The sequence below is a fragment of the Vipera ursinii genome (assembly GCF_947247035.1).
Source record: "Vipera ursinii genome assembly, chromosome: 3".
NCBI lineage: Eukaryota > Metazoa > Chordata > Lepidosauria > Squamata > Viperidae > Vipera > Vipera ursinii.
In genome coordinates, this window is record NC_139516.1 from 79,470,000 (window position 1) to 79,487,056 (window position 17,057).

A 17,057-nucleotide genomic window follows, 5' to 3' on the forward strand; every position below is an offset into this window, starting at 1 on the left:
CCATGATCCTGTCCACTTCCTCCGGAGTCACAGAATCAAACTCCTCCCAGATGATATCGACAAGACCGCCAGTGTCCTGATCGTCAGACTCTGCCCAGTCAGAGTCCAGACCGGTCCGAATCCGAGCGATTTTGTCCGACAGATGTTGGTTAAACTCCTCGGCACGACCCTGCAAGGGATCCTCCCTCACCTCCTGATTTAGGAGGGAGCGAGTCACCCTAAACAGGGCGGCCGGGCGATTATCTGCGGACGCGATAAGGGTGGCGAAGTGGTTAGACCTCGCCTCCCTTATCGCAGCGAGATAAGACCTAATGTAGGCTCTTAGTCGCAATCGGTCGGATTCGGATCGGCTGGACCTCCAACCGCTCTCTAGGCCCCGTCTCCGACGCTTCATCTCCCGAAGCTCCGCAGAGAACCATGGAGCTCGACGGGATCTGCACCGGGTCAGGGGCCGCAAGGGTACAACTCGGTCAAGAGCCTCAGTGGCCGTCCTTTCCCAGGCTTCCACTAAGGCATCTGCCGAGCTGTGAGCAAGGGAGGCAGGTGGGGACCCCAGCGCTGCCTGGAACCTCTGGGGATCCATTAAGCGTCTGGGGCGGTACCATTTAATTGGTTCCAAACACCCACGGCGGGGGGTGGCAAAACGGAAGACCAGCCGCAGGAGATGATGATCGGTCCATGACAGGGGCATAATAATTGGAGAGCCCCCACCAAGATCATCTAACCACCGTCCAGATAAGAAAACTAGGTCAAGGGTGTGGCCTCCCTCATGAGTCGGTCCCGAAATTACTTGCGTCAGGTCCATGGCCGTCATGGAAGCCATGAACTCCCGAGCCAACTCAGATGATCCTCCCAGCGATGGTAGATTGAAGTCCCCCAAAACATGACAATTCTGTCTCTGTTTATTGCAGGGGTTCCCAACTAGGGTTGCTCCTATCCCCTGGGGGTGCGAGATGATATTCCAGGGGTGCAAAAACTTGGGTTTAGAAGTTTCAAAATTATAGTGTATATGCATAATTCATTCCGTTAGTTTGAATGGTAAGGGGTATGAGAAAATATCAGAAGTGTTCTAGGGGTACAGAGTATAGAAAAGGTTGGGAACCGCTGGTTTATTGGGATAGATGGTTGTTTTTTTGTTTTTTTATTAAAGAGTTTTACAAAAACAAAATTTTACAATATATCCCCAAATCCCTCCCACCCCAAACCCACCCACTTCCCCCCCACTTCCTAGAGCTAAATACAGGATTATAGTTACAATAATCATATTCTAAATAAAAATTATGCATAATATACAATTAACCAAATTCATAATGTGCTTTAACTCCCCTTTAACATAACTACAAACAAAGTACCAATAACAATATCCCACTAAAATCTACTCATAAGCTAAATGGAACTTTTTAGTCCCATATTTGTTCTGAATATAATTTATCCATCTCCTCCAAACTGAAATATATCTTTCCTGTGAATGATCTTTCAAATAAGCAGAAATCTTAGACATTTCTGCAAGATTCGAAACTTTAAACACCCATTCTTCTATAGTGGGCAAACTATCCTTCTTCCAATATTGTCCCACCAGTAGCCGTGCTGCTGTTATCATGTTCAACATCAAGTTAGTTTCTTTAACATCACAATCTACAACAATACCCAGTAAAAACAATTGTGGAGAAAACTTTATATTTCTCTTAAAAATCTTTTGAATGTTCCACCAAATTTTGATCCAAAAAGCTTTTATATTTCTACAAGTCCACCACATGTGAAAATAGGTAGCTTCTAAACTACCACATCTCCAACATTTAGACTGTAAATTAGGATACATGTTGGACAACTTCTTGGGATCCAGATGCCATCTATAAAACATTTTATAAAAATTTTCTCTTAAATTTTGAGCCTGAGTAAATTTAACATTTCTAACCCAAATTATCTCCCAAGTGTCCGGGGATAGATGGTTTATTAAACTTAATGGGACTCCTTTTCGAGTAAATAGATTGGAATGTACTGCTAAATAACTACCATAATATACACAGGGGTAAAATAGAATTGCCACAATTAACATTATATTTAATGTTTCAGGAAGCAAATAAAATACATTTATTCGGCCTTTTAAAATATTGGATAATTCAAAGGGACATGGTTTGCACACACATACCTTATTTTGAAGATAACTAGGCCACAATCGTTCCCAATCTGAACACCCATAGATGTATTAGAATTATAGTGTACTTGGAATTCTGGGAGTCACAACACATTTGAAGGACATCTTCAGGCAAACCTGAAGGATTCGATTATTACATGAATATATCAAAGTGAAGATTTCCCCTTGTATAGTCAAATACTGTAGTAGTTAAAAAAACAGCTTGACTTCTTTGCTATACCCTGTTTTTAATCTGTTAAGGTTAAAAAAAGGTAAAGAAATATCTGCGGATTTTACTCCGCTAGTCATGCTAACTATAGGGGGAGGTGCTTATCTCCATTTCAAGGACACTGAGCCAGCACTGTCCAAAGATTTTTCAATGATCATGGGGGCAGCATGACGTCATGGACCACTGTTACTTTCCACCAAACTGGTACATATTTATTTACTTGCTAGGTGGGCTGGAGCTGGGACAACGATGGGAGCTCACTCACCCTATCATGAAGAGCTCAGGTCTCTAACCTGGATTGCCGGCTTTCCAGCCGACAAGCCCAATGTCTTAACCTCTGAGCCACTATTCTGCCTTAATCTGATAAGACAACTGTAAAATTTATCTTGTCCCCAAACCCCACCAAAACTCAAATTTCTACCTTTAACTTTATTTAGCTAAAACAAAATACCTCTCTCAAGTATGAAATATCATTATGATTTGGAAATCAGTCAAGTTAAGAGGTTATTATTCATTTAATTTATAAATAAATAGTACCTAGAAGAGCAGGTGCATGTGCATTCCTGAACAGAACACCTGCAGCAATAATAGTTCTTAAAATACATATATTATTTTTTGGCTGCCAGCATGTCTTTCCTATCTTATCAGAGAAGGTGAGATGCTTACATTTCTCCTTTTGAGAAACTGTCAAGTTCCTTTCAAAGGACACAAACCCACTTAAAACTGAAGACCACTGACACTGCAAATACTCATTCTTTCCAAAGATAGCCTTACAATATTTACAGGGGGAACCCTGTAAATGCTTCAAATCAATTTCAAGAAAGTAAGTTTGATGTAGCAAAGAATCAAAGGTTTTGTGGCACCTTCAACTCTAAGGCATAAAATGAAAGCTTCTACTATGGCAAACATGAAAGTCTTTAAATTGCTCCAAGACCAACTGCTGTTTTTGCTCAAAGTATAGTGAATGGAAATGGGGGGGGGGGGGGGAAATCACCCAAAGTACTTTTAGATGATAAGAACAGTGAGGTAAATGATAATTTTCCATATTCCGAAGCTTCAAGAGATAATTTGTACGAGCAAATGCACAATCAAGACAAAGCATAGTAGAAAGATTGATATAACCTCACAGCACCTGATAATGCTCAATATTTTTTAATGCTCTCACAGTTTAGCTGTAATTTATGCATGGGAATAAATCAGCAGTTGTATGTACATGTACGAACTGGCTTCAAGGATGGCTTTTAAGTTACTGCCTACAAGGAAAAGATGATATGCACCTCATGGATATTACAGTATCTCCCACAATGTCATATATAGACTGAACACCAGATGCAGCTATTGGCAATACATTTCACAATGGCCAAGAAGTACATTTTCCACCTCCTTATAACAATTACATGAATAATATAAAATAATCAGATCACTTTAGATTAGAGTCAGATTAGGGTTAGTATTCCTAAAAGACAGAATTATTATGATAACATATTAATGTATGTATTTGAAAGCAATACAATGAGCTGTTGGCAATTTTCTGTGGATAGCTCTAAAAGCATATTAAATAAATCTATGCAAGGCATTTAGCTATAGGAAGTTAAGGAATATTGCCACTGAACATCAATTGTTGGAAAATAATAGCCAGAAGATATTACTTGATTAAAATGCTACCTGCAGAATTCTGATATAAATCTGGTTGAACGTGGTGTGGAGCAAGATCCTAAGATTAAATACCGTAATTCTTGGTAGCTGACTATTTTTTATGTTCTTATTAATAAATGTTTTCATCTTCCTATGGTACAAGAAGAACTTTTGGACACGGTAAGGAGAAAGTCATGTTCTGTTTTTGACGTATAGCCACCCAAAATACAATGTAGTGATAGAAGATACTCTCTTCTAAAGTATCTATGGCATCACTGACCATATAGAACAGTGGTGTCAAACTCCCGGCCTGCAGGCTAGATGTGTCATGGCGAAACCGCACCCACCCCATTGCCGGCAATGGAAAAAAAGTTGCGATACATCACGACACGTCATGTGATGTTGAGAGTTTGACATCCCTGATATAGAAAGAAATATGTTTAACCAGGCATGAAGAAGGTCTTTTTCCCATGCAGCCCTCAATTTCCACTGTAGCTCTATGCAGCCCAGATTGTTCTCTCCTGCAGTCCCCTGGATCCTGGCTCTCTAACACATGAGCCCTAAACATTCATCCCTAGCTCTCTAACCAACAGCTGATTAAAAATAATGGCCATTTCCAGATAAAGAGCCTCTCCACCTCCCAAACCTTCTAATTCCAGCAGCACAAAATGCACTGATTTAATAAAAGCTGAATTAATTATCTGACTTGCTTCCACCTCTTCCTATGCGTGGCAGTAAAATTGACTATAGTTAATTAGCAATGCACAGCAAGCTTTGCTTTACTGTATCCTGCCTGACCTTTAGTAACACATACCTTCTTCACCAAATGGAGTCAAGGATTGTTCTTATTTAAAGGTTCCAGCTGATGTAGGTTCCTGACACTAATCAGTATTCAGGCCAAAGTAAGGTTTTTCTACTTAAATGTGCATATCTCAACAGGTTTTAAACTGCCTGCTTTAAAACAATTACATACATATTGCTGTTGCTCTTGAATTTACACCAAAGTACAAGACCCTAACATTTTACATCCCTGAAAACATTATATTTAGAAATGCCTGGGGCAAACTTTTAAATTCTAAGCTAGAACTTAGAATTTAATAGAAGCCAGTAAAAACATGTGTAACTTTCAGGGAATAGCAAAAGCATAAAAGAGATAAAGTTAAAACCCAGATTCTTGCTTGCCCTGGGATATAAAGCAAATATTTGGAGAAGTGAATATGAAAATTATTTCATGCACTCTGGAAAGGAAAACATAAGAACTGTGCACACTTACTTCAGAAAAAGTACCACTAGTCTCAGTGGGACAGAAATTAAAAAAAAACAGTGGAAAGAGTTCTTTCAAACTGTATAAAATAGATTATAAAACTAAAGAAACAGAGATGCCTTTCTTCCTAATGCATGCATGAAGTTTATCTGTCTTTCTGTCACTGATCCATCCGTCCATCTGCTGTATCTGTCACTCAACATGATAAAATTTACCAATGTACAAACCATGGAGAATTGATTCTATGAATCAATTCCTAAAAATTCTGTTTTGTTTATTTAAAGAGCACAAAAACAAAGAGAGAAAAACTAACACACACACACATTAAAAATATATTGTCATTTTTAGAGCCTTTTCTCTACCTTGTTTATCATTGCTTCACCACTTTTTAATAGTAAAATTAGATAGCAGGTAGCAAATTGTAGTTGAAAAAAGGGCAGTAAGAGACATAGAAAATAAAGTGGCATATTTAACAGAGATAGAATAAATCTGAAAAAGGGGTGGGAGATTAAAAACAAGTTTAATAAAGACTGAGAAGCTATAGAATGTTAAATATCAGTTGGAAAAAGAAAAAGAAAGGGGATAGAAGAAAGAAAATGTTGAATGTTTCGCTTAAGCTTTTTACAAATTAAGCGTTATTACTGAACCTGGGAGGAAAAGATTGCTGACTATTACCTAGAAGATGTCTGAAGAGCAACACGTTTATTAAAGAATGAGGATGAATTGCTTTGCTAAATGTTCCACTTGCTTATTATTTATGCAACACCATCTCCTATCCCTGAGTGCCATAAAAACTACAATTAAGATATTATTGGATATTATTTCCAGTGAAATAAAACTGAAAGACATAGTTGACACGCCCAGAGTAAGTTATTTATTCATATGCTTATTTCTATTTATACAAGCCTCTTGTCAACAAGTACAAGCCCATGGCTTCCTGAAATGAAATGATTCCATATATGTTAATAGTGACACATCTCTTCACTCAAGTCCTGTTACAAATTGACCAAGCCCTGCAGTGTTAGGAGATTTTTCTGAGGTTTGACAGAAGAAACTCATTCATTGACTATGCTTGTTCAATCCCTCCCTGCATGACCAGACTTTATTCATAAGTCAAAGTATGAGTATGACAGTGAAGGCTATGGCTGGTTTAGGTGAAATCTGTGTCAGTGGAATTTTTATTTTTATTTTTTGATTCCTCAATGGAACTCACAGAGCTTGACTAGGAACTAAATTCTTCAGTGGTGGGACTCAGCCAGTTCGCACCACTTTGGCAGAACTGGTAGCTAATTTTTTTGTTGCCCCGGCCCAGGATGGACTTCCAGGAGCAGCATCCACACAGAGAACCGGTTGTTCACATATTTGAATCCCACCACTGATGAGATTATTAAAAAAATCTTCACTAAAGTTAAGAACCACTATGCTTCGGAGAATACTGGAGAACAGCATCAACTGAAACGACTTCTTTGTAAGAAAAATGTGATGGACAGATGGATGAATGGATTTACTTATTTCTCAAGTTTATAAACTGTTCCATTATTAGAGACAATAAAAAAGTAATTTTTTGGAATTACCAACAATCTTAGCCATTCACATTGTAGGAGGATCCACATACATTATTGTCACTTGGCTACGGCTCTTGTACGTTATGCTTTGAACTTTCTTTAGCTTTTTGAGTGGCATAGTACAGTGTTTGAGACATAGTTTTGACATGGGCAGTGGCCAATTTGACAGCTGAACCTGTAATAATTTAGTATACTTCCATTACACAGTCATTTAATTACATTTTGTAATGCAAACATAAGATTACTTCATATTTTAAAAAAGATTTGTATTCTTTCATGATGAGATTCAATGAACATTTCCCAAAATAAAAAAATTAAATATTTAAATAAAACCTACAGAATTTAGTCAGAATTATATAATTATTTTCTAGCTTTTAAAATATGGAAATTGTTTAAAATATGTAATTGTGCTTTTTGAGTGTTCAGCACAAAGAAATATTAATGTTACCTCTTCTGTGAAGAAGCAGTCACCCAAGTTACATAGTGATATTTTTTGCTTTGAAAGGATGAATGAAGTTTACCTAATGTGTTTTATTTTTGGTCCTTTTTCATTTTATTTTTCCTATTGTTTGTCCTGGTCTTGCAGTCCCATCATGTGTAAAATTAGATTCTCTGCTCCTTGAAGAAGAAAAAAACAGCACCTTTTTTGTTCTTAAAAAACTTCAAATGATTTTGAATTATGCAGGAAAATTATTATCATAAATGTTATATACTACAGGAAATGAAAAAAGGTATTTCAATATATTACAATAAATGAATCCTTGAGGAAAAATACTCTCAATGGAGAATTGAAACTAGCAAAATAAATATTTGCCAGTAAAGACTAAAATTGACTGTAGCAACTGAGCATCTCTTTCGGTTTAAAATATTGAATTTCTAAAGAAAATGCCAGGGGTAAATTCAAAATGTCATGAACATGTTCTTTGACCATTACTTGCCTTTTCTATTTACGAGTATGGCATTTAGACTCACAATCACTATAAGCAATGATGTTATGGACTTTAAACTGGGAAAATAAGCATTGACATGTGTTTATATTTTTCTAATATTTATTTATTTATTGAAAACATTTGCATACTACTTCTTATTAAAATATAGCTCGTAGTATAAATGTTAGCCTTAAAGCTGTGCAATGTTGGTTTCCATCAAAAAAAAAACACCACAGCAAGAATTCTGTGTGTATAATTGGACATGCTCAGCCAAGCTTTCCGAAAGCTTCTCTTAAGGGCTTGAATAAGCACATAGTACATTGGATGGTGGTAAGAGAAGACAAGCAATAAAAACTATGGGAACAGAAAGGCTATTGGTCCAAATTATTATAGGAGACAGACTGGCAGACCCAGGGGGAGGAGTTAAAAAAGATATCAGTTTGGAATCATTACATAGCCACAAAAGAACAAAGTCCACCACCACCCCCATCCCTGAATACTGCTAACTCTCAACTAGTTCTGTCCAGGTGTTAACCATAGACTGAGGAAATTCCTGTGCATAGGCTTTAGTAATAATAGCAATAGCACTAGACCTAGATATCACTCCACAGTGCTTTACAGCACTCTCTGAGCACTTTACAACATCAGCGTATTGCTTCCAACAATTTGGGTCCTCATTTTACCAACCTCGAAAGGATGGAAGGCTGAATCAACCTTGAGTCGGTCAGGATCAAACTCCTGGCAGTGGGCAGAGTTAGCCTGCAATACTGCATTCTAACCACTTTGCCACCACAGCTCCTGTAAATAAATCAGTTAATTAGCATTTTCATATGTGGACCTAGTTTTTCGTACCTGACAACTACAGTTATTTTCAAATATATTGACGTATTTGGGCAAAAGAGATCTCCAGTGTGATCAATATTGACCCCTAAGGATAAATAGTACTATGCATTATTGTTGTTGTTCATAGTAAAGGTAAAGGTAAAGGTTCCCCCGCACATGCGTGCTAGTCGTTTCCGACTCTAGGGGCCGGTGCTCATCTCCGTTTCAAAGCCGAAGAGCCAGCGCTTGTCCGAGGACGTCTCCGTGGTCATGTGGCCGGCATGACTAGACGCCAAAGGCGCACGGAACGCTGTTACCTTCCCACCGCAGTGGTTCCTATTTTTCTACTTGCATTTTTACGTGCTTTCGAACTGCTAGGTTGGCAGAAGCTGGGACGAGTAACAGGCGCTCACTCTGCTACGCGGCACTCGGGATTCGACCCGCCAAACTGCCGACCTTCTGATCGACAAGCTCAGCGTCCTAACCCACTGAGCCACCGCGTCCCTTGTTCATAGTACAATTAGTTAAATAAGTACAATTAGTTAAATAAGTATTCATTACATTATTTTCATATAATAAATGTTTGGGGAAACTTTATGAAGGGGTTAACCAGCTGAGGAATTTGGGGACTCTTGTTTTAGAAAATAGCTTGCGGAAAAGGGAATAAATTCTTATGATAATGCAATTATCACAAAAATATATTTACTCATAATAATGTATAACGCCCCTCTCCATCTCCTTCACAGCAGCATGATATTTTAACACTGCAATTAATTTTAAGGTGAATTGACATTATTATTAAAATACTTTAACATAATTTCATAGGAGGTCTAGTTTATACTTCCTTACTCTCCATTTTCATCTCAATCAATACTTGCAATCTACTGACAAATATTTATATCTAGGTTTCCCTGGCTGAATGTCTGATGGAGATATTAAATCTCAAATCTCCAGTGAGCATTGACATTAGAACATTGACAGTCTAAAACACTCAGACTCCAGCCTAGAAAAATCTGAACACAGGACATTTGTATATCTGTTATAGAAAGTACAGAATGGAAAGTTCCTTCCAAAATTATTAACAATTGAGAAGCTGAAATGTTGAAACTCAGAAGGATTGACAGGGAGAACTTTCTAACATTAGCTTTGAATGGGAATCTGGAGAATGTCGTATTGCTGTCATTCTTAGAGTCCAAGAGAGCTGCAATATTCTCTCTCTCTCCCTCTCTCTCTCTCTCTCTCTCTCTCCCTCTCTCTCTCTCTCTCTCTCTCTCACAAACACACACACACACACACACACACACACACACACACCCCACATATGATTAGAACCCCAGAAAAAAAAGCAAGAGTATGAGCTCAAAAGAACAAGCTCAAACCACTAACAAGAGTCCAGTGTGCCAGTAGAAACCAAGCTGCAGGGTGGAAAGTTGTGGTTTGAGGCTGTGCTGCTTCTTTAAACTTCGATTTGAGGAGTGTTCACTTCCATAATAGCCTGGAAAATTTGTTTATTTTTATACCATGTGGACTTTGAGTTTTTCCTCACTAGCAAACTTTAGTATAACCCAACCCTTACTGTCGCAATAGAACGAACCATTGGCATAGTAACATATTGTCCTAACTTTTTTTCCTGGTTTATCTATTTTACAAAGAACAGGTGCTTTGTGGTAAAGAGCAGTAAGATAAGGCTATGTAAATCACGGATGCAGGGTTAGAGAAGGCCAGATTCAAGGCGATACAAAGAACATTGGGTTGCTGGGGGATTTTGAGGATGATGTGGTTAACTAATGATGAACCTGTCTGAATCTATGCTACTAAATAAACCTCATAGACTTGCAGAGCTGTTGAAATTCCCACCACCACCCCAGTTGTAAAATTTCTCACTCACACAGTGCAAGATGCATTCGTGTTTCATAAAATTTGAAGGGGGAGAATTAGACTTCCACTCAAACTGGGGGACTCTAGGCATATCTCAAATGGTTGAGGGATTTCCACATCAATTTGCAATCTGAAAATAAATACATATACAGCCCAGTACAAATTGATTACTCAAAATAATCTATATTGTGAGATCTTCCCAGAAGTGTCATAGATATAAATATGAGAATAGCTTACCTGGTGGCAAGCACCAGGTTTGAAAATCAGGCAAGACGTCTCCCTGAATCTGAATGCCCCCATTTTGCTGTTGTTTAGAACAACCGCAAAGACCTGGTCCTTCATCCAGGCCTTTGGAGAGGAAGACCCCCTACTTCATCGTACTTTTTATTATTATTTTTTTATTGATTTTATTTGTTATGAGATGCCCTGAGCTGCTGACACTCAGGTTGCATACACGTTTAATAAATTATTATGGTTGGTTGCACAGTGCCAGAGGCTTAGACTGGATTTGGCATTTGTGTCCTATTGAATCCTTCCCAAGGACTTTTGATAGGCAGATGTTGTTGATTAGTAATATTAAAGATTATTATTATTCTCCCATTGTTATGATTCTAGAATTTTGCAAAGGATAAAAGTTTAAAGTAAAAATGAGCAATCAAAATAAAACCTCTAAGCAGTTCTTAATTAGTCCTGTTTATACAGATGTTACATAGGAAATATAAATTTATATACCGTATTTCATCCAAAAGAATTAACTTAATCAGAGGAAAGGAGTGAAAACCTGAAACCACATTAACATTAAATACTGAGGTCATACTGTAGTTCCACTGTCTTTTCCTAAGAATTTCCATGTTTAACTATCTTTCCCAGCTTTTCACCCCCCCCAGTGAGTCATGGAACCAAAACTTTTTTTAAAAAAAAATTATTTATTTTTTAAAAAAACTAAATTTAGAAAATTAAAGAAAGTAGGAAAATAAAGTTGTTTTAAGAAGATTATGAAAGATTATGAAATGATAGAAATATTTCTAGAGAATCTATTCATAAATGACTCTACTAGAAAGAGAAACATGAGAACATGGGCATCTGGAGGGAAGGGCAAAGGAATCAAGTGACAATGAGTGCATGGCAGTGTCATTATATAAAACCATAATTTAGACAACTGCATGAGACATCAGAACACAAAAATATAATGTCAGTATTTGATTGGCATTGGTTACATATTCAATGCCAGCATTAGGATGTCATTAGGTAAACATCATCTTTTGGGTATCATTGCAATTTGCTGTGGACAACATTATTTGAGAAGACTTACCGTACTGTAAAAGCATTAAAATGGCATTGCTTTTGAACTATTTCAGACTGCAGAATAAGCAGTTAAAGGACTCGCAGCACAATGCCAACAAGTATGGAATGAGACTATGTAACCTAGAGTTTGGGGGGGGGTAGGTATAAGCCGCTATATAAAAAGAACAAGATGGAAGATAATGTGCAAATTAACAAATTAATTATGTACCATCAAATTAGCATTGACTCTTAGTAACCACACAGATAGATTTTCACCATGATTTGTCCCTAACCTGATCTTTCAGGTCTTCCGATGGTGCAATCATGGCCACTGTATCTGAGTCCAATCATCATGCTGCTGATTGGTCGCTTCTTTTTCCTTCTGCCTTTCCCACCATTACAGCTTTCTTCAGAGAACTAGGTCTTTGCATAATGTGTCCAAAGGAGGCTATCGTAATCTGAGCAAGGTCATTTTTGCCTTGAGTGAGATAATCAATAAACCATTGGTTACTTTTCTTGGCTGTGCACAGTATTCTCAGGAGTCTTCTTCAAAACCAGAGTTTGAATGTGATTAGAGACTACATTATTTCACTCTTATTAATTAAAAGTAAAGATGATTTAGAAAAACTCATAAAGAAAGTCAAGCTAGAATGTGAAAACTAGAATCTGAAAATATTACAAATTTAACTAGACAAAAATAATGTAAACCAGCATGTTTGATATTGAGAACCGATGGTAAAGAGGTGTAAGTGATATTTAGATTTATTTTCTTGGGCTCAAGCATAGGCAACAACGAACAATATAGGAGGAAATGTCAAGTTTAGATAAAATGTTAAATGTTAAGGCAGTGTCTATGACAATAGATATTAGAATAGTTAAAGCAATGGTTTCCCTAATCATGATGTATAGATGTAAAAACTGACCATTGATAATGAGAAAGTTCATTCTGGATTATAAGAAAGTTCACTTCTGGATTATGGATTTGAAAATAAGTATTAGGATTATATGGGTTACAAAAAGAACCAATCAGTCCTGAAAAAAATAAAGGCTAACTGCTCCTTTGGAATAATGTTTAGGTAACAAAAATTATATGTTCTGGATGTATTATATGAGTGGATGAACTAAGAAAAATGGTTATGCTTAGCAAGAATGAGGGAGAGAAGAAAAAAACACCAGATTGATGGATCTGAATGTGGAATGCCTCTAGAAAAGTTATAGCTTGGCCCTGAAGAGGGCAATTCCTCATACAGAATCTGGGACTGATGAGATAGCATCAAACTTTCTCACTTTGTTGATGCTTGAAAAATGTCCCTATGTACATAAAGTCAACTGGTTTCATTAGATTACAATATAATTGCCATTTGTGGAAAAGGATTATTTTGCTTCTAATTATTTGCATCTAAATAACAGTCTTGCATGTATAGCATTTTCATTTCCCCTGATGTCACTGAGAGGATGCCTAAATTTTCTGCACACAAGAAAAGACCAAGTACCATCCACGAAAAGAGTGTGGTGAACTGGAGCAAGACAAATATTTAACAAAGTAATGTAAAAATGCCAGGGGGTTAAATGCATCCCTACTTTATGTAGGAATTGCTTCTGACAGATGTTCCTGAGATTTGGAGCTACGTCTTAAGTACTTTTATAGAGCTGGAGAATAGGTTTTCACATTATTTCAAGAATAATTTAAGTGCCCTTCTCAGACTTCTTAATCAGTGCTTAACTGGTGATTCTACAGTGATGTTTCCAGTCAAATTCCTCTAATTGCTTGATCAAGCAGAGCAGAAATGATTATAGTAAAATGCAACATTCTTCAGAACTGAAGCTGTTGTACTGGCACAGAGATATCCAGCTTTATTCAGCAAATATAAATGGCTGTCCATCTACCACTGGAACGTTATATATATGGGACACGGTGGCTCAGTGGGTTAGGACGCTGAGTTTGTCGATCAGAAGGTTGGCAGTTTGGCGGGTCGAATCCTGAGTGCCTCGTAGCAGAGTGAGCGCCTGTTACTCATCCCAGCTTCTGCCAACCTAGCAGTTCGAAAGCACGTAAAAATGCAAGTAGAAAAATAGGGACCATTACAGTGGGAAGGTAACAGCGTTCCGTGCGCCTTTGGCGTCTAGTCATGCCGGCCACATGACCACAGAATGTCCTTGGACAAGCGCTGGCTCTTTGGCTTTGTAACGGAGATGAGTACCAGCCCCTAGAGTCGGAAATGACTAGCACGCATGTGCGGGGGAACCTTTAGCTGTACTTTTTATGTATATATATATATATATATATATATATATATATATATATATATATATATATATATATATATATATATATATATAGAGAGAGAGAGAGAGAGAGAGAGAGAGAGAGGGGGGGGGGGGCAGGCAGGCAGGCAGACTAAAACATCAACGTACCACAACAAAAAACTCATCTACATATTCCATACAACCTTGCTGGGTTCCATTAAAAGCCTGGCCCAAGGACCTGGGAGGTAAAGCTGGGTCTTCACAGCCTGCCAGAAGACTGATGAGCTCAGGGCCATCTGAATCTACAGGAAGCGGGTGTTCCATCAAGCAGGTGCGGAATAAGGAAGCCCCATTTTCTGGGCCTCACCAAATGGCACAGTATCACAGAAGGGACCTGAAGCCAGATCAAGCCCAGCCACGGAAGCTTGCTAGGTGGTTTTCCCCAGTCACTTTCTTTTACACCATCTTGGCACCCAGCATGTTGTTGTGAGGAAAATGGAGGAGAGAGCCAGCACCTGCAAAACTGCTCTGAGCTCCTGAAGGAAAGAGAGGGTGTAGGTTTAACAAATAAAATAAACCAATCGGTTCTACCAAATATCCATCTCCTTTCTCTCGCAAAAAACGTCCATCTATTTCCCAGTCCTTGGCTTGGATTCACCAAATGAACCCTGAAACACTCTAGAAAGGACTCATTAGAGCCCTTCAAGGCAGGAAATGGCTGCCTTAGGAGCCCTCTTTTCCGTCAGGAGAGGAAGCAATATTCCTAACACTCCAGGGAGAGATTAAACATGATGTTAGAGATTCTCAAGTGACATGTATCTCTGGTATGCAATCCAAGGCCCTTCTGAGCTCTTCTGGCGGAGCTCCATTCGTCTACGCCATCGTCTTAGCAGAGTGCCGATGACGAGGTCCTCTAAGCTTTCACCAAATATGGCGGGGGCTGGAAAACCTCTGGAGTTCGGTCAGCCCAAGCCGGAAATCACTTTGGCCGGAGCGTCAACCCTCCGCTTCGCATCCCACTCCCCGCTTCTCAGTCTTTTGACTCTCGGAGAGCAGGGAGGGCGAAGCAGATTCGCTCTCTTCCCCACTTCCCCATCGCCCGGAGCAACCGCACAAGCCGGGCAAGCTGAAAGGGCGGCTTTGCAGCCTCGGCCGTTTCTCGGCGAGCTCCTGTTTTAGGCGGCCCCTTGGCTGCCAGTGGTCTGGGGGAGCTGAAACAGCGTTTTCCCTTGGGGAGGGTATTCGTTCTGGAACAAGAGGAGGGGGCAGGCATTGTGGAGAGAGAGAGAGAGAAAAAAAGCAACCCAAACAGTTATTTTATCCTGAGCCTCGCTCCTTCTTTCCTTCTTTCTTTCTTTCTTTCTTTCTTTCTTTCTTTCTTTCTTTCTTTCTTTCTTTCTTTCTTTCTTTCTTTCTTTCTTTCTTTCTTTCTTTCTTTCTTTCTTTCTTTCTTTCCTTCCTTCCTTCCTTCCTTCCTTCCTTCCTTTCTTTCTTTCTTTCTTTCTTTCTTTCTTTCTTTCCTTCTTTCTTTCTTTCTCCCCCACCCCCTTTGGCAGCCTCGCGAACCAGATGGTTTCCTCATGTTGCCTTCAGCAGGGCAGAAATAGATGGCGAGTGGGGAATTTCCACCTGAAGATGCACCTTTATCCATCAGCCTAGCGTCTGCTCTTTGGCAGAGGGAGGAAGGAGACTGTGTGCTGGAGGTGGAAGGGAAGGGGGGGGGCACAGAGAGATGCCTAGAACCAACTTGAAAATATGATTATGTCTGAGACCAAACCTTAAGTCTGTTTGTGGAAACACCACTGGATTCGAGTCAGACTGGAGCTTTGAGCCTCCACCTATACAAGACACTGGCTCTATTATACTGCTCCTACCTCCCTGGCTGCAGAGGCTCCCAACTCCTTTCCCCAAAGAGAAAAAAAAAAGAAAATCTGATCATTTCTAAACTTCAAGAAAACTGCTCCTTCCTTCCTTCCTTCCTTCCTTCCTTCCTTCCTTCCTTCCTTCCTTCCTTCCTTCCTTCCTTCCTTCCAATATCTAACAGACATATACAGTGCTGTATTATCTCTCCATCTCTTCAAGTTAGGACTCAGGAGCAACACTTACCCCAACACATGTTCACAGCCCCTGTGGCAGGTCTCCTTCCATACACTACACCTCCTTAAACTCTGGCAAGAGCAGAGGGCTTGGTTTTTCCTCCTCCAAAGCAGCAGTAGGGCTGGCGAGGGGTAAGTTCCCCTCCCCTCCATGGCCACCCCCCTGTGACTGAGTAGCACATGTAAGACACCAACAAGGCAGCCAGGTCGATCCCATTGCTTCCCTCTCACATCGCCTCCCTCTTCCCCCTCCTGTTAATCACTTGCTTTTTTGCAAGTGGCGGGCTTTCTGAATGTTGCTCTTGTCTGCTTTAATTGTTGGAAACAAACATAAGACCTCCGTGTTAATTGTTGAAAACAAACACAAGACCTCTTTTTGAAGCATATTGAAATAAAAATGTACATAGCTACAAATTCAAGTGGGATTCCTGTATTTCACATAAAAGGAGCAAATCTCCCCCCCACACACACATCAGCAAACCACAATTATTATTCCCAATACTGTTCCTCCTAAACCATAATAGGCAGACCACTGAAGAAGGGGGTGGGTGGGAGGTGGAAATACACCCCATCAGGAATTCCACAGTATTTCCTGCCCTGGGAACAGAAGTGAAGTCTATATTTAACAGTATCTGAAGCTGTCAGGAATGCTTTGTGGTTGGATAACAGAGTAGAAAAATGTGCAAAATGCAAGCTACTGCTCTACCAAATATGGAAATATTGTTACGTCTAGTGTCTGAATCACCATCTGGAAATACTTACAGCCATGAAGTCAAATGGTAATAACAAAAGCTAGAAACAACCAGCTCCCCCAGCCTCAAAGAAGAATTGTTAGCAAAAAGCATTAATTATAAGTAAATATTAAGTATTAAGAGGGGAAATATTCTGAAGATCTACTGTTGCTTTATATTAAAAAGGTAAAGGTTCCCCCGCACATGCGTGCTAGTCGTTTCCGACTCTAGGGGCCAGTGCTC